At 39.9% G+C, this 15,461-nt stretch overlaps 1 long non-coding RNA gene across 1 annotated transcript in view; it reads left to right on the top strand.

Moving 5' to 3' along the window:
• The first annotated feature begins 2,837 nt into the window (after positions 1-2,837).
• The window catches only part of LOC139828501 (uncharacterized), a 28,963-nt gene continuing 16,339 nt past the window's right edge, over positions 2,838-15,461 (top strand). The window contains exon 1 of the long non-coding RNA XR_011740179.1: positions 2,838-3,079. This is a non-coding gene — a long non-coding RNA (uncharacterized lncRNA). The remainder of the gene's footprint in view (positions 3,080-15,461) is intronic.

Below are 15,461 nucleotides of genomic sequence, written 5' to 3'. Positions count from 1 at the left end.
TTAGAATAACGGGCTTAGAGCATGATTCAGTTACATTGAACCTAACTAAATGAAAGGTATAATTGGTGATCAGAGAAGTGCAACGAGATAATGGAAGGAATCAACAGTTAGCTTCCATATGATGTTTTTCAGTGTTTTATTTTTCAGACAACTCTGAGTACAGACCTAACATACATTTTTTTCAAATCCTAGGCAGAAAAACAAACAAACCAACCAACATTGTTATGGTTATGAAACATAACAGTTTTTGCCCTGGAGTTTGTAGCCTAGAATTATTTGAGTGCCAAGTTTATATTTCTACCTGTGTTAACACTTTAACCTCTAATACTGTCTGAAGTGGTTCAAAACTGGTAGGGAAAACCCAAATGCCCAAGGCAACATCCAATCTGAAGAACAAATCATTACAATTAGCTGCCAAAGAGGAGATGATCACAGCTGGAATCTGGTTCAGGGAACTGCTCCACAGACCGTGCACACCAGCTGAGTCCCACGTAATGAACCTTCACCCATCTGTCTGCATGACACCACATTCTTGAGTCAGTGTTGACCATGGCACTATATTTATCTTGCAGATTTTTTTGTCATCCATGACCTCCAGATACCTAGACAGCTAAAACCTTTTTATGAAATTCTCACCCACTCATATGTCTAACACATCTTTTTGCCTGTTTTTCACAAATTCAGTTCTTCCCCATTTGTTTCTGTTCAAAACGATGGCTAAAAAATGATTTTCCTAGGCTGTTATTTCACTCACCTCTCTCTCACATTCATTTCACAGTCTAAGTCAGCATAAGTGATTTGTCTTTTGAGTTTCACAGCTTATATGAGCTTCTCATTCAGAATATAAAGGTTGACTACTATTTTTAATCTGTTAATGATGCCAGTGTCTATTTTCCACTTATTACATTTTCAAAAGAGCACCAGAGTGCTTTCATCAATATATTTGGCAGAAGCTCCATTAAGAACTTCTCTAGAAGTGCAACCTATTTATCTTAATTGCCTTTAGATACAATGCCTACAAAAAAATTGCCAGCCACGGACTGCTGGGGTCCTGAGAGTCCTGCTCCTTCAGCCAACAAGTATTGTTTTGGTGTTCTGTTGTAAAGCTCTGTTGTAATTTGTTCTCTTTTATTTAATAGCAAAACTCTTTTAGGCAGGGACTTAGAGACCTTTTCTGCTTTGCATTTATGCAACATTGCTAGGACTTGCAGTGATACCATCAGAAGAAAAATTAATAAAACTGTGTACAAAATTATGTCTCCCAGAGGCCAGAGTTATTTGCTGCTACCCTGTAGCTTATGAAATAGCTACACACAACATAAATGGAAGACTTAACTTCTGCATGACCTACTGTCTGTCTTGAATTGTCTTGTAGATCCCACATTCTTTCAGCACCAAGTAGACAGATTCTGTGTGATTAAAGTGTCACATCTCAACACAGACTTTTAAAAAGCTTGTAGCGTTTGCTGCATAGTTCCAAACACCATGTGTGTTCATTTGTATTTGCTACTTTGCTTTTGCTTACTCCAGAACCAATAAAACTGGCCCCAGCCAATTTCAGTGGCACTGCTTGATTCTAAACTTTCTCTCTCCAAATTGCTTAAAAATGCATGCATCAACACAGCAGTCTAACAAGCTGTTTTAGGAGCTGATTTGATTGATGCTTCTGTAATAGGTTGCCAGTACAAGTCCTACAACAAATTAGAAAAAAATGGGACAGCAGGGGCACACACAGGGTCTACAGAGCAAGGGTCAGCTTCCTAAGTCTCACAGAGGATTCAGTGTTTCAGTTGTGGAATGGGTTTCATAGACTGTTCAGAACTTGCAAGAAGAAAGACAAGGAGATCTGAAGGATTAAACACATATTGGTCATCCACACCTGTCATTGTGAAGGTAACAGCAGCCTTGGGGGGGCTGGCAACAAAATCTTCCCTACCCATTACCATTCCTGATGCCAGAGGTAACCTTCTCCCTGGATCATGAAATGGGTGCCAACAGCCATCCCTCCTCCAGTTCAGACGAGTCCCAGCCCACGGCCTTTCCACAGAGGGGCAGGACGCAGCGGAATCATTCCCACATATTGCAGGTGAAAATAAAGTCTCCTTGTGCCGTGGAAGGCTTGACTGGAAAGCAAGGCCCGGCAGGGGCTTATTCAGCACAGCAGCCAGTGGCAGCTTAGAAACCACGGGAAATTTGTGCTGTCCCAGCTGTAGGGTGCACAGTGCCCCTTGGGTCCAGGCTTGGTTGGGTTTGTGGTTCCTGACAGGGAATGTTTGAGGGTGTTCAACAGCTGGGGAGAGGAATGGAGAAACTCAGCTTTATCCCTTGAAAGGTTATAAAGGTTAATTCATGGAGGATCTAGGGTGTGAAGTTAGGTACTTCATAGAGAATATATCAAACTAATCAAGCAATGATTCAGGTGATTATTTTTCAGATTTCTGATAACAATGCAAGTGTTCCAGTGCATAAAAAGTTATTGCTTTAAATCAGGTTCTTAAATAGAATTTCAGTAGGATGAAGCCTTTCAAATGGTGAGCCACCGTCAGCTACTTCACATATTGTAGGACACTGCAGAGCACAGATGGGTCCTGAAACTGCACCCACCTAATAAAAATCCTCAGCCACCACTGACGGGACACCCCGGTCAACAGCGAGGGCTGGATTCGAGTTGCGGGTGCCGCGATCTTCCCCAGACGCCGCCGCTACCGCGCCCCGCGGGGCCCGCCGGCTGCCCCGGGACGGGCGCTCCCGGAAAGCGCCCCCGCAGCGGCCGTTGGGGCTGCGCGTGCGGGCGTGCGCGCGGCAGGTGCGCTCGTGCCTCAGCCGTTAGCGGGGCTGGCAGGGCCTGGGCTCGGCACGGCGGCCGTGCTGTCCTCGCTCCCCGGCCGGCCCGTTTCCGCGCTGCCTTCCTGTGAGAGTGGCGGCTTCTCCCCGCTGGGCGCTGGCCGCCTCGGCTGCGGGAGCCGCCGGTGCCTGACTCCGCGACGGGCCTGAGGCGGCTGCCCTCCCTTGCAAAAGCCTCGCGGGTTTAGTGCCTTTTGCAAGTGATGTGAGAAGATACCGGGACTGTTAATTGCAGGTACAAGGCATCCCTTTGTCTAGCTATTTGAAATTAATTGGGTCTGCAGTTGGCTTTGGGTGCCAGCTGAATTTCCTCCTTATCGTTATTTGCATCTGTATAACCTGTTAATTGCGTGATCAGGAGTGGAGCGAGAGTCAGGGAGCGGCCTCGGAGGTAAAGCGCGCTCAGTTTGCTGTGCAGAAGCCTCTGGGGGGTCAGGCGCTGATGGCCGCTCTGCGCACACCTGAGCGGCCGCGAGCGCCTCGCGAACTGCAGCGTGAACCGGCCGCCCGCTGGCTGCCCGGCGGGCAGTGCAAGGGCTAGCAACGGAGCTACGTAAGGAGGTTTGGTGTTAAATGGTAAATTTGGAAGACTTAATTGGAAAAGAAAGTAATATCAAATGTCTTTAAGTCACTTCAGGAGGCTTCTAATTCTCTAATCTGTCTTCCTGTCATAGTTTAGCTGATTAAAAACATATATATAACTTTGTTAGTAAGTGCATCAGAGAGGCAACATTAAGTGTAGTAGTGTTAGTGGTTATTACAGCTGCTCTCTGTGAGCAATCTCTGGGTTGCTTTTTTTCACCCTTTTGGATGGAAGACAGTAGTGAGTGCCTCCAGTCTTACAGGCTAGTGAAACACGGGTTCTTGTGCGATATGATTACTTTCACAGGGAATTAACAGGGAGCTGAACAGTTGAAGGGTTTTATCACACATCTGTTGATATTGTAGGGCTCATTTGAACCATATGTAGTATGCGGTCAGTACTTCTAATGTGGTCAGAAATCTCTCATTCATATGTGCTAGTGAGTTATGAAACAGATTGTGAACTTGAAGTACAGGACATCTTGCAGGGTCTTAAAAGTAATTTTTAAAGCCTCGTAATATTTTGCAAGTTTTGTTGGTTGATACGTCTAAAATTGATAAAGCATGAATTGAGACTGCTGTAGACTTTTTAGTAACATTAGGAAAGGATCATAGCAGTTATGTGCCAGCAGGCCGAGATTTAGGGTCTGTGAGGAGCATCAGCATAAGAATCTTAAATGCGCTGTGTTCTCCCATTTTTTTAAGGACTTATTCTGTTATATGGCAGGAATGCAGGTGACAAACTTTTTCCTTTTGGAAAAAAATATTTAAGCTTCTCTGTAATACAGAAAATCCAGCCTGAACATAAAAATGAAATAGCAGTGCAAGGAGCCAAGTGAATTCATGTGTGCAGAGTATTTTTTTAAACTAACTTTATCTGTGAACTCCCAGCCCTGGAGCCTATTTGAAATAAGATAGGAAGCTTCAGGCTTGTCACAAATGCAGCTACAACTTGTCCTGGGGAAGCCTTCATAATGGGGTCAGGTAAAGTTCAATGAACTACCAAACCAGCACTATTTCAGAAATGCTAAGGTGCTCTTTCCACTGATCTCTCCACTCTCTCTGCCTGTTATTAAACTGGTAGTTTTTACAACATCAATAAAGAACTTTCCTACCCAATTGCCCCAGACAAAGGCCTGAAAGCTAGGTTTAAACTATGAAAACTTTGTGTTAGGTTCATTTAGATTGTTTTGCTGTGTCAAATACTCACTTGAGTTCAAAAGTTCAGATGAACCATGAACTTTGTCATCTCACAGCAGGCAGTTCTACAAATATAATCCGAAAGTGAAAAAACATGAGATATTTAAGGTGCATTTGATGTTCTGTGTGGAATATACTTGGAGTTCTGCATTTGCGAAGTTCTCCTTGACTTAAAGAAACTTTTAACTATTTAAAAGATAAAAAAAACCTAAACACAATTAAGCCAAATAATTCCTTGATCCCTGACCTTTTAGGCTTTCAAACCAACACATATTCAGTGACTAATCATTACTGCACAAACTAAACCCAGCTAATCTTCTTAATAAATTGCAAAGTCTTGTATGTCTCATGGTTTCAGTGATGGCTTTTCTCCCTGTCTGGAACATTGCAGAATATCAAAACAAATGGGTCATGGCTTTATGTATTTGTTTAAAGTTTGAATCTATGTCATCTCATGATATAGTCTTCAGTTGAGCAGGTTTTACAAGCATATGTGAAGTATTAGAGTGTTAGGAATGAAAAATCAGTTAATGCAGTTTTCACTTACTTATTAGACAATAAAATCGTGTGGGCAAAAGCATTTTGTGCAAAGTTATTTTATAAATGTGGAAATATACCAGAAACTGAAGAGCCTGTAATAAATTCAGCTTATTTTCCTTGAAAAGGAATTCCTTATTCCTCTTCTCTCCTTCCTTCTAGTGCGTCTGGAGACTCAATCTATCAGGAAGAAGCAGCACTTATTTTTTAGACTAAAATTTGTAATAAGAAACAACAACTGATTTAAAGCGGTTGTGCCTGACTGTTCATAAATTGTAATTCAGGGCTCCCCGGAACTGCTACATCTGTTTAAAAACCAAAATAAATATGACATTATCTGAAGTTTATTTTTGTTATCACATATATTTTGTCATTTTTACATTAGAAAAAGTTTGAAGCTTTGAACTTTATGCTGTGTAAGAGTTGGGACCTTGTTTGGGGGGCTTATATAATTAGAACACTCTTGAAACTTCTCATTTAGGAAAACATAAAGTAGTTATAGATTTTTGTTAAAATTGCTACATTTGGTCTCTGTATGAGGCACTTCCTTTTTGCAGAAGGAGTAATTTAATTGTTTGAAATAATTCATTGCTATTCTTGCATTGCTTAGCAAAGAACAGATGTAAACACAGGGAAGAAATTAGCAATTACGTTCTTTGTGAGCAACACAGGAGAACGAGGAAACATCAAATTTGGTGGACATCTACAACAGTTCAAAATCTGTGCTGCTAAGCCCATAGTTGTAGCTGAGATTGTGACTGAGCTTGCGATGTGTGTTGTGGTTGTTACTAGGGTCACTACCCTATCTCCTCCCCCTTTCTGAAGGCTTGCATCTGCTCAATCAGAAAAATACACATTATAAGAAAGAGTGTATTGCAAATGTTTGTTATTTTTGGCAGTTCTGTTGCAGTATTGTAAGCAAGTGCACCTATTCCAGGAGTTAGTGATACTGAACTCACGGGGTTAGCTCTGCTGCAGCAAGCATGAGCTTTCTTTCTGCTTTCAGGATGTCGTGGGAAGAAGCCAGGGAAGCAAAACTAGAATTTCCAGAATATAAGCAGTGCATTTCAGTGGCAATAACTTCCTGCTAGTTCTGACAAGAAGCATTATATACCACATCAGTGATCTGCAGCATGATCTACAGACCTTTTCTGAAGGCTTGGTTTATAACCTGATTTATACTTATGCATTATACTTTCTTTAGTCCCTTTATGCTGGTTAAAAATCATAGAGCAGTACAACAAGCTTTCAGAATTCTAGGTCTGGGTGAGGAAGACTGTCTTCTGAGACCTTTCCTGCCCTCTCTTCCAGCACTTCTGAAGATGGGTTGGTGGTAGGAGAATCACTGGAGATGAAATCCATATGCTGTGTTATCACTTAGACTCTGGGCAGCCTTCTGTAATGTCGTCAGCAAGTGACTGTAGACACTGTGATGCAACCGAGCATCAGAGATGGCTTTAAGCCAATTGAGCATTCTGTCTCTTTTCTGAGACCTCCCTGTAAATCCACATAGAGGTACAGCATATGTACAGTCTTCCTAAAGTGCTGTATGACCTGTGAGCAGAAGAGAATTTCAGGGGTGGTGGTGGTTGTTGTTTGGTTAGTTTGTTTTTTTTTTTTTTGCAAGGTAGGGTTTAGACCAGAGTCCCGTGTCAGTTTCTAACTGAAGAGTTAACTAATGCTGAGGTGGCCATTGCTTCCAGTTGTTGAGGCTGGTATAGCAGAGGAAGAGCTAGGAAGAATAGGTTGTTTTTCTCCCATTCTGAACATGGCCAGTGGTTTTAAACATATTTTTCTTCTTCCATTTGGGAATATGAGTTTTACTGAAAAATATTCTACTGAAACTAGCTGCAATGCTAATAAAGTTCATGCACTACAGTACTTTTTATTGTCTGTTTTAATCAACTTTAGTGAGACAATAGAACAGTATTTTTCTTCTTATAGATATCTCGTGCATAAATAGATAGGCTCTAATTCATTGTGGCAGGTCCCGACAGGTGAAAACTTCTAAATAGATCTCCTGTTTTTATCTTCAGTTCTCCTAAACATATAGTAATTGCTATACAGTGCATTTAATGTATTTTGAAGTTATAATGAGAAAATAGAAATATTAATAAAAAAACAAATGTGACTCACTTTTTTGTTATGTTTCTTCCTATAAGTCATCTCAGTTCTGTATAGGTACAAAGAGCAAAAGATGACAGGCACTGAGATTCATTACTGAGGCTGTGTATAAAAGGTTAAGCTGTCTAGTACCAATTCATAAATTAGAGTGTGTTTGTCTCTCATTTTGTTTTGACTGAAATAGAATAAAATTGGTGATAAATACAATCCCTTTTTCTATTCAGGCTTCTGTTAATTGGAGTGATAAGATTATTTAGTGAATGGAAATATCTCTAGGATGGAAGAAAGACAGGCATAGGTATTGTATTGCTTGTGAAAGCTTGAATTACTAGGCTTTTCTGTTTATTATAATTTGTTGTTTGTTATAGCAAATTTTTAAATAACAAATGTAGCAATTTTTTCATATTTATTATAATTGTATAAATATTTTTATGTTACTTATGTTGATATACTGATAGTTTGTCACCATAAAAATAAAGCACGTTGCCTGCTTCAAGAATGCTAAAGTTCTGATTTTTGTTTATTTAAGCATCTAAAATGGTGCCGGTTTTTCCCAAGCTTCTTGATACTTCAAATATTTACTGGAAAACCTGAAACTAAAAGTTGATTTCTGGTATTAACCTCTTACTGGTCCATTTGCACATATTTGGGGAAGAGAATTTTCAGTGGTATTTTCGCCTTTTGGTTCTGCTTGCAAGGTGTGTAAGACTGAAAAATCATTAAAGTGATTTCAGAAACATTCTGGTTAGACTTGACAATAAAAACTTTTAAAATATTTTTGGATGACAATGGTGGAAAACTTGTACATTTTTTCCAGAGTGGCTGAACCATTACTAATTCAGTGTTTCCTGATCTTATCCATACAATGCAGTAGAGGCTTTGAACTTGTTTTTCAAATAGATCCTTTAAGAGTAAATATCACCATGTTACATTTTTACTTCATAAATATGTCAATACTTTGCTTAATTACTAGATCACCAGTCTTCTGGGGGCTGACATGAAGTTTAAACTGCAGTCACTTAAAGTAAGGGCTGAACAACTGAAAAGCCGAGACTGGCACTGAGACCAGAGAGAAGGGGCTTGTGCACTAGTGCATGAGTTTGCTGTCTTAAGAGAAAGCACACTGAAAGGTCTAAGAGCCTGATCCTCTGACTGCTCAGAAGCCTGAAAATAATCTAGTTGTACTGGTATGTTCCCAGAAGGGAACAGGGAGGTGGTAGATTGCAGTCCCAACTCTAAGTCAATGTGGTCAAGCCTTGCACTAGTTTGGGCAAAAAGATGGTAGCTGCAGTAGTTTCAGTTTTGCCACTGGTCCAACAGGAGCCATAAGAGGTTTCCTCTAGTGACTTGTCTAAGTACTTGTGTCTTTAACTGCCTTAACAGGAGTCTTTAAATACTTGTGAATGGCAAAGAAACAGACAATGAAAACAACAGGAAGAGAATAAATGAGAATGTTCAGTTGTAATAATTCTAACAAGAAGTTTTGTCTTGTTTTTTGTCTGCATTGGGATTCTCAAGTGTTTTCTTTGACATCCTGTCAAGACAGAGCTTTGCTTTGAGCTTACAGAACAATTCCCATTTTCCTGTCAACAGGGAGTCTCTGACAGCAGGCTAACCATAAATTAACATCATTCCATGTTTCATATCCTCCTTGTTATCAGATCAGATACCTGGCTAAGTTGTGGTTAGCAGGTCTAATTCTTTGTATTGTTTGCTGCCTGCAAGGCTGTAGTTTGCCTGGACCATCAGTGCTGCCTCTTGTAGCCTTCAGCCAGTTGCTCAGCTGCTGTCTTCTCTTTCACTATTCTTTAAATTGCTTTTATTATGACTGTTAAAAGTGTTTGTTTTACCTCAGTTTTATCCTGGCTAGATGAAAGTGAGGAACTGTCAGTACTGGCTTCACAGCCCATAAAAGACTCTGTGCTATTGACAGTTTTCACCACAGTGTTTTGGAAGTTGTACTGTTGCAGGAAGCTGCCAGGGTGCATTTCTATACCCTGTGGACCTGCCTGAGGCCACACAATAAAGTGGTACTTCTTGCTGGTTTGTGAATCTCCACCTTGGAATGCCATAACTGCTGCTGCCTTGTCCTGTGCCCTAGGAGATTATCTCACTCCAGGAAAAACTCCAGAGGATTAACTGATTCACTGTAATGACAATGCTGGTGCGTGTTCCAGGGAATCCACTGCTGCAGGGTTCTGATACGGCCACTTCTTTTAACTCAAGTTCTGCATGTGTTTGCTTTTTAATGTTTTGTACAAACGTTACCAATGTCCATGGGAGCTGTTACATTAGTGGACATCCTGATGTCATGTTTCCAACTTGAACTGGATAGTGCTGTTCATACAACGCTTTCATAATTTGTTTTGGCTCTATAAAGTCAATCCAAGGAAATGAATTTCTTTCTTTAAACGGTTCGCTGTGCAATCTACAGATGGCTGCCTCTCAGACTCCAGTTCTTTCACTTGGTTCACAATTCGTTGCTATCACTGACTGACTGTTCAGCCTATGTTTTAGTTAAAGGACATCTGACCTTTTTGTAGTTTTTGTTTTCTCTAAAGTTATGAGGTCTGAGCTTGTGAATCTGAAAGTTTGTGAATATGCTGGAAATCAGTATCTATTCCAAGTTGAAATCATGCTGTACTTGTTTCCTTTACAGTTTGGATTCTGTGTGCTTCTAGAATGTATTAATTATCTAAAACTCAGCTGTTTTACTAGCAGTCTCATCTATTCACCTTCATATGAACCTTATGTAAATACCAATAAGGAATGACACACTGCTACTTCAGCTGTTACGTTAGTACAGGAAATACGCTTTTTTAAAAACACTGTATTTTAGTGGAATGGCTTTCTGACACACATACAGAAAGCACAGCTCGGGAGAGGCAGAGGAGAGAAAATGTCATCTTTGTTCTGCCTTTCCTTTGGGAACTGGTTTGCTTGTCATACAGATGTGCTTGGAGCAATCTTGCTTCAGTGCTGATGGGCGAGTGTGTGGTCCAGGATAGCTGAAGTACCTGGGCTCAAGACTCATGTTCTATATGGAAAGAAAGCATAGAGCTTTCTGTCTCTGGCTTCCATGAGGATGTCTTTATGGCAGCAGAGTAGCAGAAAGAGATCCACAATCTTTTTTGGATGAATAGCATTTGATCTGCTGGAAAACATGCAAGTCTAAGACCTGGTTGCACTGTTTCCTAGGGAATATCTCGTCTCCTTATACTAGTACTTCTGTGATGTGAATCATAGAAGATCATGATTTTTCAGATGGTCCAATATTTAGAGCAGTGCAGTATTATTAAAGTTAGGACCGGCCTATTGACGTTTAGTGAAAAGACTGGATTCCTGGGCGGGATGGAAACTCAGGGAAACTGGGTTGACGGCTTAGAGAAGTGAAGAGAGGAGAAGGAAAGGGAAAAAATGAAGAGTTGATGAGAAATTGTTTGGCCTGAGAGGATGAATTCATCATATCTGTCAGTAGCACTTTCAAATAACAGTCCACCTTTTAGATGTTCTTGCATCTGTGATCTCTGCTCTGAAAAATCTTCACTTGCATTCTTTCATCTTACAGCTGGAATATTGAATAAGTGACCTTTTCTGACTCAGACACATTGTTGTCTCTGACCTCCTCAAATCGTAGTTTCACCTTTGTTGCTGCCAGATGCCTGACTACCTTCCGTCTCCCATTTCTCTACACTCCAAAACTGTCCTTCATTCCTAGCTGAGTATTTCCTGTTGGTCTGTCACAGAGCTGCTTTTCTCACCACTTGCCTCTCAGATCATTATAATTGACAGGCATTTACATTTTATTCCACTTTAGGAAAGCAGCTTCCATATGGAAAACACATTTTATTGGACGTTTGATTCATCCAGGAGCTGATCTTAGCCATAATAACTGTTTCTCATTCAGGGTTGCTGCTTTTCTTTCTATATTTTCCAGCTGGACTGTTGGAGGCATAAGAGGTCAAGTGGCTTGTCCCAGACTATGAGTCAGTGCTGTGAATTTGGACTAGGACCCAGTATCCTAAAGGCTTGCAGTCTTCTCTGACCATCACTAGACCATGCAGCATCTCTGAAAGGCCTGGCTCTATGGAAAAATACACATTAAGAACACTGAGTTTGAGTCTTTAATTCCCAGAATGTAGTTATTGAGCCTTGTTCAGATTACAATGAAAACATGTTTTTTTTAGTAAATAAACCATATAACAGCTTTTGGGGGTTTGGCTTTGTCTCTTTCTTTGCCCAGCTAAGTAGCGACAAAATGTTTTTTATCAGTGACTACTACAGGAAGCAAAACATGAAGGGGAAGAAATCTAGAAATGTTTGGCTTTGCTGTGGCCACGATTTAACAGATTTTGGAAAGACCATCTCCTTTTGTAGCTGTGTGCAATTGCAGTTGGGTGTCTTTTGCATTTAATTTGAGCATACTTTTAAAAAATAATTCTATGTTCAAACCTGCCTCTTTATCCGTGATACATACTGAGTTTTCTCAAGGGTGCCTTTTGTAATACTTTGGTTTCAGAGATCTTAGTTAAGACATTTTGTTTTCAGAGCAGCCTCACAGGATGATGGGGGCACTCCCTTATTTTACAAATTATGGTAAAAGTGCCAGGAAGTTGGTGCAAGAACTTCTGCCATGTTTGGGACTCTGGTCTGAGGTATTCAGACCTGATTTATTGGGGAAAAGAAATTATGTTGCTTATGCTCTAAAGGATTTTGGCTATTATTGTCTGATTGTTTTTTAAAGAAAACTGAATACAAAAATTACTTGTTTGTGAACAGCATCAATGTATTTCCACAAGATGCAATTTAATTGAATTGATCCCACAGAGACTTCTGTCACTGACTGTCACTGACTGTCACTGACTGTCACTGACTGTCACTGACAGTACCTGTAGCTTGTTGTCTACTCAGTGAAGAAATAATATGTCTGCAGACATGAACTCTTTTGCTGATGTCTGATCAAACTTTTTTCTGGCTTCTCATCGTAGTCTCCAAGCTGATCTTATACAAATGCAAAATAATGGTCTCCCCATCAAAGTCTTAAGTCCTTGTTCTTAAGCATTGTAGTACTAGGCATTATCATCTGAATGTATTGATGGGGCAAAGTTATTCTCATTTCAGGGAACAGTGGTACAGTTTCACTGAAAGTCTGCAGAAGACTGTCCCAGGGCAGCTTTGAGGGTTGGGAATGTTCATACTAATCAGTTGGAGAGTTGCAAAATTGTAGGCAATTGTACAGAGACTTTTATAATGCAAAATATTGGGTAACCTTAGCTTTTGCTGAGTCAGCTGTGAATAGAACGCAGCTGACAGTGGCATGTTGGTTTGGCAAGAGCCACTGTTACGCTATCAATATGGCCATGAGGCTGAGCTCTGAAGAAAACAAAACTTGACTCATAGACTCCACTAATTTTGCTAGGTACCCGTGGTCTGACTTCTATTTCCTATTTTGTTTTGAATAACATACAGGCTCCTGGCTGATGCTTCCTTGTCACCTCATATGTAATTAAGCATAAAGTACTTTTTAATCCTAGACCATTGATAAATCATCAGTGCTTCGACTTGTATATCTGTATTACTACAAACCAATAATAACAGCACTCCTGACAATACATTATGTAGTTCTTTGCTGGATATTTAAAATGTAGAAGCTCATCTAGTTTTGAAAGTACCTAAGTGTGATGATGTCACACTGCTTCTGCTGAGCTGAGCAGATTACTGGAGATGATGGGTTCCTGTGTCAAATGTTTTTTATGATCTTCAGAATTTATAACACAGTACTGATGTTCGTTTCCTTTTAGATTCTCTCTCATAGGTAGCATAGCTGTAGCAGATCTGAGGCCCTTCCACCACACACGCAAATTAGCCAGGTTGGTAGGTTTTAACTTATATTTGAATAGTTCTGTAATCCTCTATACAGTGGAAATACAGATGGCTCTCTCACTGATGCTTCTCTGAAAATAGCAAGTAAGGAGGTTCAGTGTAGCTTAAGGTTGCATTGAAAAAATGGGCACAGATGAAACGGCGTCCACATGCCATAAGATTCCAAGGGAAATATTTCAAGGTTAGCAATTCTTATAAGTTGTCTGCTCTTTGAAATTTAATCCTCATGGAAATTCATATTCTCATGAAAATTTCAACTAACTCTAACAGACTAGAAGTGGAGCAAATCTGTCTGGTATTGATTTTAACTAGAGTCAAAGCTGTAGTTTCAGCATTGAACTTCAAGGAGGCTGGCTTGCATAGCTGAAGTTAATTTTTTGCTGAAATGTTAAGTGAATCAGGACATCACAGTTGAGATTCTGATAATAACTCTCTAACAGACTTCATATAATCATGTGCACACGTAACTTTAAATTTATCAGTTTATACCGGTATACACAGAGTGAGGAACTGTTGCATGCTGTGGAGGTTGTGGGGCAGGGAGAGGGTGTTGGTTCAGTTTTGTTTTGTTTTGTTTAAGCTTAAATTTGAACTCTGGAGGTAGGACTTTCCAAAGGATATCTGTCTTGGGTATTTTTGAGACATAGACGCTTGTGAAATGGAGAACATCTGGTTCAACATTGTTAGTCTCCATTTGGAGAACGCCCGTTAGTTATTACTTGGAGTTTAGGGTGAAAAGAAAATATTTTGTTTTCTAGCATTGTCTATTGTATTTCTGCTTTTGAAACTTTTCTGAGCTAGTGGAACAGAAACAGTATGCATTTTATATATATAATGAATGTGTTATATAAGCAATGGATTTTTTTTTAATATTATTTATTGATTTATTTATTAAGCTCTGCAACTCTGAAATGGTTAGTTTTAGTGCTAGCTCAGTCTGGAAACTTGAGCTGCTCTAAATAGCAAATTACAGTTCTGCTTACTTTATTGTGGGGCTACAGTATGCAAACTTGCAGTGTAAACTGTTGCATTCAAATGAGAGAAAATGAGGGCTAGGGAGGCTTGCCTGATTTTTCACCTGCTGCAGTGAACTTCTGACTTCACAGAATTTGTATGAACCCTAGAAAACCATTAAAGTTTAACAGCTACCGGTCTTTCATCAAATAACTTGTAACAACCAGTGCTTGGAATACCAGTTGCTCCCTTGGGTTTCATATGTACAACACAAGAATGTAATTTTACTTTCACTCTTTCCCATTTTGCTTTCGCTCCTATTTAATAAAAGTTACCAAACACTTTGTAAGGTCTACTTTGCAATGTACCTTGCCAGCCTCCCATAACTGTAGCCAGTAAGGAGAATGGAAATGTTTACCTTTTTTTTTCTTGTCATTTTTTTCCCTGCTTGGAACAGGCCTTTATATTGCCAATAGCACTTGACAATGACATTTCTTCTTTCTTCCACAGTACTTTACAAACTGGGCAAATGATCGTTTTGCTCATGACACAGAAAGTAAGGTAAAGTGCATTTCAGCAAAAATCTCCATTAAATGCTGCTCTTACCTTTTGAATTTCCACTGTCTTTTTGTTCCAGAAACTCTGATCTTGAGGTTAGTTGCTGAACACAGAAGCAGGTAGTTTGCATCAAAGGCTCTGCCTTGTTATTGCAAGAGGTTAGTAGTGTGAAAAAGAAAGGAAAAGCCCTAACCGTCATTTTTTTTATTAGTAGGTTTATTTTTTACTGCAGTCATCACTAAGGATTTCCTTCTGTAAGGAAAATCCTTTGGAGGATTTAAGTAAAAGCAAACAGCTTCCACAAATTCTGCTACTTCCAATAATCGAAAAGTTAAATTCATCAAGTTCTGATTGTGTTTTGCTTGGGGGAGGGGGAATGTTGCTATATGTATAAGATCTCCTCTGAAGTGGGTGAAAAAGCTGTGGGAAATCTGTTTTATCTTGATTGAATTTTCTTTTTAATCAGTTATGACATGATGCACCAAGAATGGCTATTTCCCTCTTCCCGCACCCCCGCAATGAATTCTTCAACAAGTAGCAAATTATTTAAGATAAATGCCTACTGCTGTAGACAGCTGCCAGAATAGAAGTGAAAATAAACTGGTGAAAGGAAACTGCCCAGTTCATGGAGAGGGCAGCAACGATATAGTGCAGCAAGTCCATGACACTTGTGGATACACATGCTGAAAGACTTACCCTGGCTGGCCTGCTACAAATCTCCCAGTAATTCATTAAGGGGAAACGCTCCTTGCAACATTTCACTCCTATTTTAGCACCCT

The sequence above is a fragment of the Patagioenas fasciata genome, chromosome 8, assembly GCF_037038585.1.
Source record: "Patagioenas fasciata isolate bPatFas1 chromosome 8, bPatFas1.hap1, whole genome shotgun sequence".
Taxonomy (NCBI): Eukaryota; Metazoa; Chordata; class Aves; order Columbiformes; family Columbidae; genus Patagioenas; species Patagioenas fasciata.
Note: the sequence above shows the minus strand (reverse complement) of the source record. Positions and strands in the feature narration are given on the sequence as shown.